Genomic DNA, 12719 nt, shown 5'->3' with positions numbered 1-12719 from the left:
CATTGGGTTGTGTGGGATCATTCACTTTATACTCTTACAAACATTAACACACATGCATTAATACAAGATCAGACACAAACATTTCAAACCGTTTTTCAGAAAATATCGGATTTTCTGGCATTTACAAAGTAATACAAAACATTTTACTCAAACATGCTTATGAACTCACCTACATTATATATGTTGACCTTTTCTAGACCTGGCAATTCGTGTATTCGTGTTATGAAAACGTGTCAGCCACGAATTTGACACGATACGATTACACAATGAGAAATAAGCTTTATCTCAATTTTTAAGATGTATTTGTGTCGTGTATTCGTGTCGTGTCGTGTCTCTCACAGATTCGTGTTTTCGTGTCTGAAATTGCCAGGTCTAACCTTTTCAAATTAACTTGTATTCTCAGGAAATCGTTAAGCAGGTTGGTCAGCAAGAATACCTGGATATTTTGTTGTGTTTTGTTATCACCATACTTTGGATATTTTGGCATGTAATATTGAAATACAATACTTGATGTAAACAATGACAGTTTTAATATTGCATGTGTGATGATGATGATGTTTTGTTTCAATTATATACACTATGATGATACTACAAAAATGAAGTCACTCAAGCCCCCGGACGTTTCCGCCGTCTGGTTCGGGGGCTGTGACAGATTGGTATCACATCATTGTTTATAGTGAACTAACATATCTAATCATACAAGATATGCAACTATAAATACAATGGGACAAAACTATTCTCAACAAAGTAATTAAAATACATACTTAGGTGTGCATTAATACAATAACATTAAAAGTCTCTGGAGGAAATTGAACACCGTGGTTAAACCTGGACAATTATGTAGTCGTACTGGGGATAAATAGAGCCCGATCAACTATATTTATTCAAAATACGACCAACATGTGTTTGGGAGTGATCATGGTGGGAAATGAATCTAGAAACTTACCAACCTTGTATCCAAAAAGCTTTTAAGGAACTAAAACATAAACAATTAAAAATACTATAGGATTATTTAGAATGCTATCTACATACACTCCCCTTACATACTTCTCACCCCTCCATTTCTCACGCAGTCATCATGGAAGAGTTCCAACAGGGTGTCCTTTACTATCAGGCTCTGGTGGCCAATGGGTTGATTGAAGGAGAACCTGGTATGGTTCAAGGGGTAGATCTAGGTTTAGGACCTGAGGAGTATGTGGAGACAGACTATGAGTACGAGAAATCCGATGAGGAGATGGAAGAAGTAGGGGACATTGAGGAAGTCCCCAAAGAGCCTTACTCTTCAGAGATGATACAGGACCACCCTATAGCACCATAGGATTCCACCGATCGGACGTGCTCCTTAGAGGAGGAGGTTGCCACCCTCAGACAACAACTTTTAGCAGCAAAATCCCGAGCAGTGCGAGCAGAGCATGGGATGGACGAGGTCACTATGGAAATGAGTGAGATGGCTGACCTCATGGCACGACATTTTGGCATTTGATTACCCTACCCGACCCTTCTCGCTGCGACTAGGATCAGTTTCATCCACTACCACTACTGTTATGATTTCCTTATTGTACTACCGACTTCATGATTAAGTGATTACACTACTCATGGAGTCGTTACGCTATCGAATTTTATTTCCTTCATGTATTGTATGCCTTATAAAGGCAAATTTTCATGTATCAAAAAGATTATTACTAATGAAAGCATTTATATATTTTATCGTGATTTTGTTATCTTCTATGTATTCTATTATTTGTATTTCATATTGATTGTATGCATTCATTTACACGCACAACTGAATCACCGAAACTGCTTTATACACAAGGAATCTCGAAACCAAAAATGATCTAAACACTCACCATCTTTCCGTGCCATGACAAAAGATGCCTCAAAGACCAATACGCAAAAACCGAAATGCAACACCACCACCATCGCCTCCACCAGAAGTGGACTCGGCTGCATTTCAAGCAGCAGTTTCAGCTGCCGTTACAGCAACACTAGCTCGCATTCACAATAGGAACAACAGTGGAAGTAACGGGCAAGGAGCTGGAAGTTCAAACCAGGGATGAACCACGGACCTAAAAGGTCTGTACCTACAAAGATTTCATGAATGCCAAGCCTTAGACCTTCAACAGAACGGGAGGCATGATAACCCTAAAGCGGTGGGTAGAAAAAGTTGAATCAATATTCGAGATCTGCGGATGACCTGAAGAGTGTAAGGTGAAGTTTGCAACTTGCACATTTGTCGATCAAGCGCTTTCCTGGTGGAATGGTCATGGGGAGGCCATGACACTCCCAGTGGCGAATGCTATGCCATGGGAGGAGCTTAAGGAAATGTTAATGGTAGAGTACTGTCCTAGAGGGGAGATCCAGAAAATGGAGCAGGAACTGTGGAATCTCACTGTTTTGAACTCCGACATCGATGCTTACATCTCGAGGTTTAGCGAATTGTCACTCCTATGTCCAAGCAAGATCACTTCTAAAGGAAAGAAGATTTAAAGATTCATTTGGGGATTAACCTCTCCAATTCAAGGAAATGTAATAGCAGCAAAACCTAAAACGTATGACAGTGCTAAAAGACTAGCCAAGAAGTTATACGACCATGGCAACAACAAGGGTGTCAAAGCTGGGGAAACTGAAGTCAAGAAGGAGGGAAAAGATAACAAGAAAAACAAGGACAACAAACGAAAAGGACGACAAAACCAAGAGTCATCGAAAAAGCAGCAAATAGTAGCAGTCAATGCTGCTACTGCTCAGGTTGCCTCAGCACCACATGCTCCAGCCTCAACTACGCAGACCACTACCAGACAATACTCGGGAAGCTTACCCAAGTGTAACAAATGAAACTAACACTATCATGGGGAATGTAGGGATATACAATGCACAAATTGCAACCGTAAGGTCCATAGCGCTCGATACTGCAGATCTGAACCCTAACATAACCAACAGCCAAACAACAACAACAACAACAAAAATAACCGCAACAACAATAACAACAACAATAACGTTGGGGATAGTCACACTTGTTATGGGTGTGGAGGAACTGGCCATTTCAGATGCAATGGCCGCAAAGCCAATGACCAAGGAGCAGGAGGATCAGGGAGGGTCCTGACTTTGGGTCAAGGTGAGGCAGTTCAAGACCCGATGGTTGTTACTGGTACGTTCCCACTTAACAACACTTACGCATGCATTTTATTCGATAGTTGATCTGAGCGGAGCTTCGTTAGTAACAAATTCAAACACTTACTAAACCAACAACCCTAGAAGCTAAACGAAGCCTTCACGGTGGAGATGGCTAATATGAAAACTAAAACAACCAAAGATATTTACGTAAGGTGCACATTAACACTAAACAACCATTCATTTCAAATAGATTTGATACCGGTAAATATTAGGAGTTTTGATGTGATAATTGTTGGATAAGGTGTCCAAGTCCATAACTATTTCTGGTATGTACTTGACCCGACCCGGCATGGTCCATTTGGGTTGCATGGCACCATGCAATTGGATAAACTAAAATGAGAGAAATAACACTTATGGTTTATTAATATATTATAAGTTCTAATATATTAATAATATTATTTAATTAGTTTGATCAAGAATTAATTTAGAATTAATTAAGTGATCAAAAGATAACTAATTAAATATATTGGTAGATTATGTAAATTTTCCATATCTTATATACTGGGCTAAGAGGCTCCATGGATTATCAAGTTGGGTTCCACCCATAGGATGCTCCATGGAGTTAACCCATGGATCATGAAATGAAGAGTCATGTTACATTAGGGTTTACCTAATGCAACACACTATATAAACAAAAGGTGTTCTCCCCAAAATAGGCTACACTAAGAAACAAGAGGGCTAGAGCCGATTTTGCAAGTGTAAGATTCTCTCAAAGTTTACTCCTTTGCATTTAGTGTTGTGTGAAGCATTTGAAGCATCACACTTGGGGTGCTAGGCTCACAAGTTTTCAAGGATCATAATCAACAACAAGGTAAGTTATTCTATCTTTCATTCAAGTTAAAAAATGTTCCCCATGTATGCTAGATAAGAATATAACCTTGGAATTCAACTTTGCATGATAATTAGACAAACATAGATCCAAGGTTATTAGGGTTGCATGTACACTTAGGAAGTGTTAGAATGCTCAAAACCCATCAGTGGTATCAGAGCCCAGGCTTGTTTGTTGATTTTTTGTGCAAACTGCTTGAAAAATCGATTTTCTGTTTTCTACTCGTATGAACTCGACGAGTCCATGAACAAATGCAAGCTACTCATTGAGTATGTTCTTTCACTCGACGAGTAGAGGCTGCAGTTTTCAGAATTTCGACTTTCGTTGCTGGAAATGGACTCGAAACATTACCTTAAACTGTTTTGGTGTTTTAAAACTTGTTTTAGATGGTGTAATGTTTATTCTAATCCATTTACAATGGCAATTATCAAAATTACAAGTTTTTAAGTGTAATTTTTTATTCTTGAAAGTGTTCATATTCATGTTCTTGAACTTATGAAGATTAGATGATCATAGGAATTGTTTGTAACCTTCATGGTAGTTTAATTCATGATCATAATGTGTTTTAATGGAGTCCATAACTTGTCCTCAAGTTATGGAAAACCAAAAGTCTCACTTTTATTAAAGCCATTAAAAGAACACAAGAGTATAAAAATGAAGAGTCTTCATTTTTATTACTCAATTAATTCATAAGTTATAAGAAATGAAAAGTTTTGGAAGTTCACAAAACTTGCCCTCAAGTTTTGGAACAAGTAAAGTCTTGATTGAAACTTTAGTTGCAACCCTTAGAATTTTAAAAGTTAAAATTCAACCCTTATACTTTATAATATTATAAGTTAATATATATATATATATATATATATATATATATATATATATATATATATATATATATATATATATATATATATATAAGATCAAGTCGTCTTACCTCTAGTACGCCTCATTCACGAAGCCGGTCTATAAGGGGGGTATAAGGTTGTTGCCTATAAAATGACAACTTAATGGGTGTCCACTCTCACCCACCGCTTCCTTGATCCGTGGAGGGTCGTTAGCCGAACGGGTAGGACAAGGACTTATAAATTCTCATTAAAAGTATGATGAATATTATAAAGTAACTAAATGCTTTTATTAAATTCCCAATCTTAGTTACTTTAGGAAAAATGTGAATAAGGTGCTAATCCATGAAATTACACTTTACACTTTGTTTAAGTTGCTGGTGGAGCGTGTGTGGTTAACCGGCACACTAACTTGGACTTAACAAGGTAGGTAAAGGGTGACTTAAGGTTTATCATAGTATCGGTGGAGAGTGTGTGGTTTACCGGCACATCGATTGAGTGATAAACTTTAAGGGTACCAAGTGATTTGCATGGTTACTTCACACCTCGTTTTGTGATCCTCGGTATCCCAGTCACAAAACTTGGAGGGCACACTCGAGATTGAAACATGCCTTTGAAAAGTTCATTGAATCTCAAAAGAATCTAGGAATTTCTAAGAACCAATTAAAAACCTAATATCTATATTTCGTTTTTCATGGTGGAAATTGGTGAATCATCATTCACCTACCTTTCAAATATGTTATAGCTTGGATTACGACATACCTATTCTAATTTATAATATATTGTGATTGGATCCTAGCCTTAATATTACATTTGGGTGTTTTATTAAGGACTCTCTTAATATCTAAACTAATCTTGTCCTCTTCTTTCAGATGTCTTCAAACAATGCTGCTTCTGGCTCTAATCCTAATGGCTCCTTTACCCTTATGAACTTGCGTGGGAAAGTCACTTTTGATGAGTCGAGCTTCGCTACCAATCTCATTTTAGGGGTATGCCTTAGAGACTACCGCCCATATCCTTAATCTAGTCCCTACAAAGAAAGTTGCCAAAGCTCCTCATGAGATGTGGACTGGTAAAGTACCCAAACTAGACCACATCAAGATTTGGGGTTGCGAGGCTTTTGTGAGATGCGAGACTCATGATAAGATCGAACCTCAAAGCAAGAGGTGTATTTTCATCGGCTACCCACAATAATCCTTTGGTTACCTCTTCTACAGACCTAGTGAAAATGTGGTCTTTGTAGCTAGGATGGCTTTCTTTCGAGAGAGAGAGAGAGTTCATAAGCCAAGGAGACAGTGGGAGGCAAGTTGAACTTGAAGAAATTCAAGAGTCAAGTGGTGAAGGAACTTCAAACCCTAGCACTCAACTTGAGGAGGAAACTCCTGTTGAGCCAATTGACAAGTCTGTACCTATGAGGCGTTCCACAAGGGTTGGGAATGCACATGAGCATTACTATGGATTCCATATTACTGCGGAAGGTGATACACTTATTAGTGATGAGACAATGATAGGTCTGGATGAACCTAACAGTTACGCGGAAGCCATGGCATGCCCTGAATCAGCCAAGTGGAAAGAGGCAATGGACAACGATATACAGTCCATGTATGACAATCAAGTTTGGAACTTGGTTGAGAATGTACCAGGTCGTAAGACTGTAGGGTGCAAATGGATCTTCAAGAAGAAGACCAACATGGATGGTAATGTACACACTTATAAGGCACGACTGGTTGCAAAGGGTTTCTCACAAACTTCGGGAGTTGATTATGATGAGACCTTTTCTCCAGTGGCCAAGATTAAGTCTATTAGGGTTCTATTAGCCATAGCTGCATTTCATGACTATGAAATATGGAAAATGGATGTCAAAACCGCTTTCCTTAATAGAAAGTTGGCTGAGGATGTTTACATGAGTCATCCAGAGGGTTTTGTCAATACAGAGTACCCTAATAGAGTGTGTAATCTTGAGAAATCCATTTATGGGTTAAAGCAAGCACCTCGCAGATGGAATCTTTGCTTTGATGAGAAAGTCAAAGAATTTGGTTTTTATAGGAGTGTAGATGAATCTTGTGTATATGTCAAGGCTAGTGGGAGTATAGTTAGCTTTTTGGTGTTGTATGTGGATGACATACTACTCATAGGAACTGACATCCCAACTCTGTAGGAAGTTAAGTCTTGGCTTGGGATGTGTTTCTCTATGAAGGACCTAGGAGAAGCTGCCTATATTCTAGGGATAAGGATCTTGAGAGACCGGAGTAAAAGACTAATTGGACTTAGTCAGAGTACCTACTTGGATAAGGTGCTGAAGAGATTCAGCATGCAGGACTCCAAGAAAGGGGAGTTACCCATCCAGAGTAACACCAGATTGAGTAAGACACAAAGCCCTAGTACTGAGGCTAAGATAGCAAAAATGAGTCAAATACCTTATGCTTCGGCTGTAGGATCGATCATGTATGCTATGACGTGTACTCGACCTGATGTAGCCTTTGCCTTGAGCATGGTTAGCAGGTATCAGGGGAACCCTGGCAAGGCACACTGGACTGCGGTAAAGAATATCCTCAAGTACCTATGGAGGACTAAGGACTGGGTCCTTACCCTCGGTGGGAGTGAAGACTTGAGAGTTGTAGGGTATAGTGATGCTAGCTTCCAGAATGATAGGGATAATTTCCGCTCTCAGTCAGGTTGGTTCTTTACCCTAAACGGAGGAGAAATTTCTTGGAAGAGTTCCAAGCAAGAGACAGTGGCTGATTCAACTTGTGAATCAAAGTATATAGCAGCTAGCGAGGCAGCAAAGGAGGTGATATGGCTGAAGAACTTCATTGGAAATCTTGGAGTTGTACCAGCTATTAAGGAGCCAATGGAAATTTTCTGTGATATTGAAAGTGCAGTTGCCTTAGCCAAGGAACCAAGGGAACACGGGAGATCCAGACACATTGACAGAAAATACCATTTCATCAGACATCGAATAGAAGAACGACTCCTCGTGGCTAAGAGGGTATCATCGGATGAGAATCAAGCAGATCCCCTCACGAAGGGACTGACTCGGGTTAAGCATCTCCAACATGCTCGGAGTATAGGGCTGAAGGATGATATTAGATTTAGTAGTTAGATAACCTTGAAATTTGTACAGTCTAATTGAAATTAGATGATGAATAAAAGGTGTTTTATTTATGAGTAAAGTTTTGCTATCTCTTGTCGATCATTTACTATATTTCTTTTGAATGTTTTGACTTCCAGAATAATTATGTTTGGTATATCATATTATTCAAACCTCCACAGTCGGTCATATGTTGGAATTAGGTATGAATCAAGACTGTCATGATTGGTTGCAGAGGTCTAAGTTGTTGGACATGGCTACAACACTCATGAGTGCTCATAAGTTCTGAGCATTGGACTCAACCCACACTCACTGGAATCACTTCATGGAATTTATCTCGAGTGATCGTGAGACAGTAATATCATATAAGTCTTCAAACCTAGAGATATGATTTGTTACTTATGAGTTGTTTATGCATTGATTGTACGAAAACGCATTGGTAACTCGATGTTATAAAATGTTCTCTTGTGTATAATTCAATGAGTAGTAGAACAAACATATGAGTCGAAGTTTATCCGTTCCTTCTTGGATTAGAAGCTGATATCTGGGCCCCTCGATGATTTTGTTTTGACCTATGTACCGGGCCCGGTCAGAACTAAGTTGACGTGTTCAATTAAGTTCTTTGTCAAACAAATCGGAAATCGGGAAACAAACTGCTAAACAATAAGTAAGACATTGTTCCATGTATTTGTCCGGCTGATATTTAGAACAGAGGATTATATGATCACTTATCTTAAATGGCGTATCAACATCTTCTCTGTTCCGAGAGACCTTGAAAGAGCTACGATTGCCGATCGGTTCCTAAAGTATTATAGTTATAGCTATTAGACTTATCCAAGTGGGAGACTGTTGGATAAGGTGTCTAAGTCCATAACTATTTCTGGTATGTACTTGACCCGACCCGGCATGGTCCATTTGGGTTACATGGCACCATGCAGTTGGATAAACTAAAATGAGAGAAATAACACTTATGGTTTATTAATATATTATAAGTTCTAATATATTAATAATATTATTTAATTAGTTTGATCAAGAATTAATTAAGTGATCAAAAGATAACTAATTAAATATATGGGTAGATTATGTAAATCTTCCATATCTTATATAGTGGGCTAAGAGGCTCTATGAATTATCAAGTTGGGTTCTACCCATAGGATGCTCCATGGATGCTCTATGGAGTTAACCCATGGATCATGAAATGAAGAGTCATGTTACATTAGGGTTTACCTAATGCAACACACTATATATACAAAGGTGTTATCCCCAAAATAGGCTACACTAAGAAACAAGAGGGCTAGAGCCGATTTGCAAGTGTAAGATTCTCTCAAAGTTTACTCCTTTGCATTTGGTGTTGTGTGAAGCATTTGAGGCATCACACTTGGGGTGCTAGGCTCACAAGGTTTCAAGGATCATAATCAACAACAAGGTAAGTTATTCTATCTTTCATTCAAGTTAAAAAATGTTCCCCATGTATGCTAGATAGGAATATAACCTTGGAATTCAACTTTGCATGATAATTAGACAAACATAGATCCAAGGTTATTAGGGTTGCATGTACACTTAGGAAGTGTTAGAATGCTCAAAACCCATCAATATTCGGCATGGACTGGTTAAGCCCCATCGTGCTGATATTATGTGCCACGAGAAGGACGTTCGCCTTCACCTCCCCAATCAGGAAACCCTAATAATCTATGTTGATAAACCTGGTGTCAATCTTTGTCTTATCTCGTGCATCAAGGCACATAAGTGCCTGCACAAGAAAAACTATGCCTTCCTCACTCATGTTGTGGATAAAGCCAAAGAAGAAGTAAACATTAAAGACATCCCAGTGGAATGCAACTTCCCGGATGTATTTCCTGAAGACCTTCCGGGAATACCCCCAGAAAGATAGGTTGAATTTCGAATCGACCTAATACCGGGAGCCACATCAATTGCCAAATCCCCCTACAGGTTAGCTCCCGCTGAAATGCAGGAGTTATCCAGTCAATTAAGCGAACTTCTGAACAAAGGATTCATCAGGCCAAGCTTCTCACCCTGGGGAGCTCTGGTCTTGTTTGTCAAGAAGAAGGACAAATCTTTCAGAATGTGCATCGACTATCAAGAGTTGAACACACTTACTATCAAAAACCGATATCTACTCCCTCGGATTGACGATCTATTTGACCAGCTTCAAGGAGCTAGTTACTTCTCCAAAATAGATCTAAGATCCAATTATCATCAGCTCCAAGTCTGAGAAGAGGACATTCCAAAAACTGCTTTCCGAACTCGATACAGCCATTACAAATTCATTGTGATGCCCTTCGGTCTAACAAATGCCCCCGCATCATTTATGGACCTCATGAATTGAGTCTACCTTCCATTCCTCGATAATTTAGCGATCGTCTTCATTGATGATATTCTCATATACTCCTGAAGTAAGGAGGAGCACGGTCAACATCTCCGTCAAATCTTGGAAACTCTAAGAGCTAAAAGGCTATATGCGAAACTCTCCAAATGCGAGTTCTGGATTCACAGTGTAAACTTCTTGGGTCATGTAGTCAGTGAGGAAGGGATTCATGTGGATCCATCCAAGGTCAAGGCCATTGAAGGTTGTGCGATCCCGAAGACGCCAACAGAAATCTGACAATTCTTGGGTCTTGTAGGCTACTACCGAAGGTTTATTCAGAACTTCTCCAAGATAGCCAAGCCCCTCACCACTCTGACAAAAAAGGCGTACCCTTCAACTGGACGAACAAGCAAGAAGCTACCTTCCAAACCTTGAAGCGAGCTCTCTGTAGTGCTACAGTGCTATCCTTATCAGAGGGAACCGAAGACTTCGTAGTATATTGCAATGCATTAAGCCAAGGGTTAGGCTGTGTCCTCATGCAGTGTGGAAAGGTGATAGCTTACGTGTGCAGGAAATTGAAGACACATGAAGTGAATTACACTACCCATGATCTTGAACTGGGAGCCGTGGTCTTCACCCTAAAAATTTGGAGGCACTACCTATACCGTACAAAGTGCACCATCTTCACGGATCACAAAAGCCTCCAGCACATTCTAAATCAAAAGGAGTTGAACATGAGGCAGTGAAGGTGGGTTGAGCTACTAAATGATAATGAATGCGAGATCAATTACCACCTAGGCAAGGCTAATGTGGTAGCCGATGCCCTGAGCAGGAAAGAATACTCAGGTCGTCGGGTGAAGATATTATCGATAACCATCCACTCCCACCTAACCTCACAGATCAAGGGAGTCCAATCCGATGCATTGAAGCCAGAGAATGCTGCAAATGAAACGCTGCGTTGGATGGATAAAAACCTTGAAGCCAAAGATGACGGAGGTTGCTACTTTATGAATAGAACATGGGTCCCAAAATTTGGAGATTCAAAGAGATAGTCATGAACGAGGCTTATAAAACGCGATATTCTGTCCATCCAGGTTCGGATAAAATGTACCCGGACATCAAACAACATTATTGGTGGCCAAATATGAAGGCAAAGATCGACACTTAAGTGGACAAGTGTCTCACTTGTGCCAAAGTGAAAGCGGAGTGTCAAAATCCATCGGGGTTATTACAACAGCCAGTGATTCCCGAATGGAAATGAGAAAGGATTAACATAGACTTCATAACCAAATTACCTAAGACAGCGGACAGATTGGATGCTATCTGGGTGATTGTTGATAGGTTAACCAAATCTGCCCATTTCCTACCAACAAAGGAATCGTACAAGATGGAAAGATTAACACAAATCTATATAAAAGAGATCATGAGACCTCATGGGGTACCAGTATCTATTATCTCGGATCAGGATAGTAGATTTACTTCACGATTCTGGCAGTCGCTCCAGAAGGCAATGGGAACACAACTAGACATGAGCACTGCGTACCACCCACAAACCGATGGCCAATGTGAACGAACCATTCAAACACTTGAAGATATGATCCGAGTCTGTGTGATCGATTTTGGAAAATTATGGGATACCCACTTTCCCTTAATTGAGTTCTCATACAACAATAGTTATCAAACGAGCATAAAGGTTGCTCCTTTTGAGGCTTTGTATGGTTGAAGATGCAGATCGCCTCTCTGTTGGGCTGAGGTGGGTGATACCCAGCTGGAAAAAGGGCAAACACCAATTGGTACTCTTATAGGACCCGATATCATTCGGGAAACGATAGAGAAAATAATCCAAATCAAGACACGACTTCAAGCATCGCGTGACCGACAAAAGAGCTATGTTGATAAACGAAGAAAGCCTCTGGAATTCCAAGTCAGAGATCGGGTGCTATTAAAGGTCTCTCCCTGGGAAGGGATGATCTATTTTGGGAAGCGGGGAAAACTAAATCCACGATACATCGGACCATTCGAGATTCTTTCCCGAATTGGTCCGGTGGCTTATAAGCTGCAACTACATGTGGAGCTCAGTAACGTACACCCCGTGTTCCACATCTCAAATATGAAAAGTGCTTATCAGATGAAACCCTTTCCATTCCTCTGGAAGAGATCGAAGTAAACGAGAATCTCTCGTTCGTCGAAGAGCCAATTAAAATAAAGGACAAGGAGGTGAAGCGTACAAAACAGAGTCGCATTCCGATTGTGAAGGTTTGATGGAACGCTAAGCGTGGACCAAAATTCACATGGGAGCGCGAAGACCAGATGAAGCTAAAGTACCTTCACCTATTCTCTCGTTCATAGTTCTATCTTTCAAAATAATTTCAAGACGAAATTCCCTCTAACGGGGGGATGATGTCCCAACTAGCATTTTTGGCTAGGAAATCCTGTCTACCCGTAATCAACTCTTGTATAACT

At 39.9% G+C, this 12719-nt stretch overlaps 1 pseudogene; it reads left to right on the top strand.

Moving 5' to 3' along the window:
* Positions 1-1871: 1871 nt before the first annotated feature.
* LOC111897983 (katanin p80 WD40 repeat-containing subunit B1 homolog KTN80.1-like) overlaps positions 1872-12719 on the top strand; it is a 73966-nt pseudogene continuing 63118 nt past the window's right edge.

The sequence above is a fragment of the Lactuca sativa genome, chromosome 9 (assembly GCF_002870075.4).
Source record: "Lactuca sativa cultivar Salinas chromosome 9, Lsat_Salinas_v11, whole genome shotgun sequence".
NCBI classification, from domain to species: domain Eukaryota; kingdom Viridiplantae; phylum Streptophyta; class Magnoliopsida; order Asterales; family Asteraceae; genus Lactuca; species Lactuca sativa.
This window is presented reverse-complemented; position numbering and strand designations above follow the sequence as displayed.